Genomic DNA, 3,403 nt, shown 5'->3' with positions numbered 1-3,403 from the left:
ACCGCCCGGGACCGCCCGGGACCGCCCCGAGACCGTCCGGGACCGCCCGGGACCGCCCGGGACCGCCTCGGACGGCCCGGGACCGCCCGGGACTGCCCGGGACCGCCCGGTACCACCCGGGACCGCCTGGGACCGCCCGGGACCGCCCCGGACCGCCCGGGACCGCCCCGGGACCGCCCGGGACCGCCTGGGACCGCCCGGGACCACCCGGGACCGCCCGGGACCGCCCCGGGACCGCCCGGGAACACCCAGGACCGCCCGGGACCGCCCGGGACCGCCCGGGACCGCCCGGGACCGCCCCGGGACCGCCCGGGACCGCCCGGGACTGCCCGGGACCGCCGGGGACCGCCCGGGACCGCCCGGGACCGCCCGGGAACGCCCGGGACCGCCCGGGACCGCCCGGGACCGCCCCGGGACCGTCCGGGACCGCCCGGGACCGCCCGGGACCGCCCCGAGACTGCCCGGGACCGCCCGGGACCGCCCGGGACCGCCTCGGACCGCCCGGGACCGCCCGGGACTGCCCGGGACCGCCCGGGACCGCCCGGGACTGCCCGGGACCGCCCGGGACTGCCCCGGACCGCCCGGGACCGCCCCGGGACTGCCCGGGACCACCTGGGACCGCCCGGGACTGCCCGGGACTGCCCGGGACCGCGCCGGGACCGCCCGGGACCCGTCCAGGACCGCCCGGGACCGCCCCGGGACCACCCGGGACCGCCTGGGACCGCCCGGGACCGCCCGGGACCGCCCGGGACCGCCCGGGACCGCCCGGGACCGCCCGGACCGCCCGGGACCGCCCCGGGACCGCCCGGGACCGCCTGGGACCGCCGGGACCCGCCCGGGACCGCCCGGGACCACCCCGGGACCGCCCGGGGCCACCCGGGACCGCCCGGGACCGCCCGGGACCGCCCGGGACCGCCCGGGACCGCCCGGGACCGCCCGGGACCGCCCGGGACCGCTCGGGACCGCCCCGGGACCGCCCGGGACCGCCCGGGACCGCCCCGAGACCGTCCGGGACCGCCCGGGACCGCCCGGGACCGCCCCGGACCGCCCGGGACCGCCCGGGACCGCCCCGGACCGCCCGGGACCGCCCGGTACCGCCCGGGACCGCCCGGGACCGCCCGGGACCGCCCCGGACCGCCCGGGACCGCCCCGGGACCGCCCGGGACCGCCTGGGACCGCCCGGGACCGCCCGGGACCGCCCGGGACCGCCCCGGGACCGCCCGGGACCACCCAGGACCGCCCGGGACCGCCCGGGACCGCCCGGGACCGCCCGGGACGCCCGGGACCGCCCGGGACCGCCCCGGGACCGCCCGGGACCGCCCGTGACCGCCCGGGACCGCCCGGGACCGCCCGGACCGCCCGGGACCGCCCCGGGACCGCCCGCGACCGCCCGGTACCGCCAGGGACCGCCCGGGACCGCCCGGGACCGCCCAGGACCGGCCCGGGACCGCCCGGGACCACCCGGGACTGCCCGGGACCGCCCCGGGACCGCCCGGGACCGCCCGGGACCGCCCGGGACCGCCCAGGACCGCCCCGGACCGCCCGGGACCGCCCGGGACTGCCCGGGACCGCCCGGTACCGCCCGGGACCGCCCGGGACCGCCCGGGACCACCCCGGACCGCCCGGGACCGCCCCGGGACCGCCCGGGACCGCCTGGGACCGCCCGGGACCGCCCGGGACCGCCCGGGACCGCCCCGGGACCGCCCGGGACCACCCAGGACCGCCCGGGACCGCCCGGGACCGCCCGGGACCGCCCGGGACCGCCCCGGGACCGCCCGGGACCGCCCGGGACCGCCCGGGACCGCCCCGGGACCGCCTGGGACCGCCCGGGACCGCCCGGGACCGCCCGGGAACGCCCGGGACCGCCCGAGACCGCCCGGGACCGCCCCGGGACCGCCCGGGACCGCCCGGGACCGCCCGGGACCACCCCGAGACCGCCCGGGACCGCCCGGGACCGCCCGGGACCGCCTCGGACCGCCCGGGACCGCCCGGAACTGCCCGGGACCGCCCGGGACCGCCCGGGACTGCCCGGGACCGCCCGGGACCGCCCCGGACCGCCCGGGACCGCCCCGGGACCGCCCGGGACCGCCTGGGACCGCCCGGGACTGCCCGGGACCGCCCAGGACCGCCCCGGGACCGCCCGGGACCGCCCAGGACCGCCCGGGACCACCCCGGGACCGCCCGGGACCGCCCGGGACCGCCCGGGACCGCCCCGGACCGCCCGGGACCGCCCCGGGACCGCCCGGGACCGCCTGGGACCGCCCGGGACCGCCCGGGACCGCCCGGGACCGCCCCGGGACCGCCCGGGGCCGCCCAGGACCGCCCGGGACCGCCCGGGACCGCCCGGGACCGCCCGGGACCACCCGGGACCGCCCGGGACCGCCCGGGAACGCCCCGGGACCTCCCGGGACCGCCCGGGACCGCCCGGGACTGCCCTGGGACCGCCCGGGACCGCCCGGGACCGCCCGGGACCGCCCGGGACCGCCCGGGACCGCCGGGGACCGCCCGGGACCGCCCGGGACCGCCCGGGACCGCCCGGGACCGCCCGGGACCGCCCGGGACCGCCCGGGACCGCACGGCACCGCCCCGGGACAGCCCGGGACCGCCCGGTACCGCCAGGGACCGCCCGGGACCGCCCGGGACCGCCCGGGACCGCCCGGGAACGCCCCGGGACCTCCCGGGACCGCCCGTGGACCGCCCGGGACTTCCCTGGGACCGCCCGGGACCGCCCGGGACCACCCGAGACCGCCCGGGATCGCCCGGGACCGCCCGGGACCGCCCCGGGACCGCCCGGGACCGCCCGGGACCGTCCGGGACCGCCCGGGACCTCCCGGGACCGCCCGGGACCGCCCGGGACCGCCCCGGAACCGCCCGGGACCGCCCGGGACCGCCCGGGACCGCCCCGGGACCGCCCGGGACCGCCCCAGGACCACCCGGGACCTCCCAGGACCGCCCGGGACCGCCCGGGACCGCCCGGGACCGCCCGGGACCACCCCAGGACCGCCCCGGACCTCCCGGGACCGCCCGGGACCGCCCGGGACCGCCCGGGACCGCTCGGGACCGCCCGGGACCGCCCCGGGACCGCCCGGGACCGCCCGGGACCGCCCGGGACCGCCCCGGGACCGCCCGGGACCGCCCGGGACGGCCCGGGACCGCCCCGGGACCGCCCGGGACCGCCCGGGACCGCCCGGGACCGCCCGGGACCGCCCAGGACCGCCCGGGACCGCCCGGGACCGCCCGGGACCGCCCGGGACCGCCCAGGACCGCCCGGGACCGCCCGGGACCGCCCGGGACCGCCCGGGACCGCCCCGGGACCGCCCGCGACCGCCCGGTACCGCCAGGGACCGCCCGGGACCGCCCGGGACCGCCCGGGACCGCCCGGGACCACCCGGGACCGCCCGGG

Source organism: Petromyzon marinus, unplaced genomic scaffold, assembly GCF_048934315.1.
Source record: "Petromyzon marinus isolate PM22_M1 ecotype Great Lakes invasive population unplaced genomic scaffold, UKy_Petmar_22M1.pri1.0 PM_Scaffold_604, whole genome shotgun sequence".
NCBI lineage: Eukaryota > Metazoa > Chordata > Hyperoartia > Petromyzontiformes > Petromyzontidae > Petromyzon > Petromyzon marinus.
The sequence above is the reverse complement of the archived record's forward strand: the minus strand, read 5'-3'. Positions refer to the sequence as shown.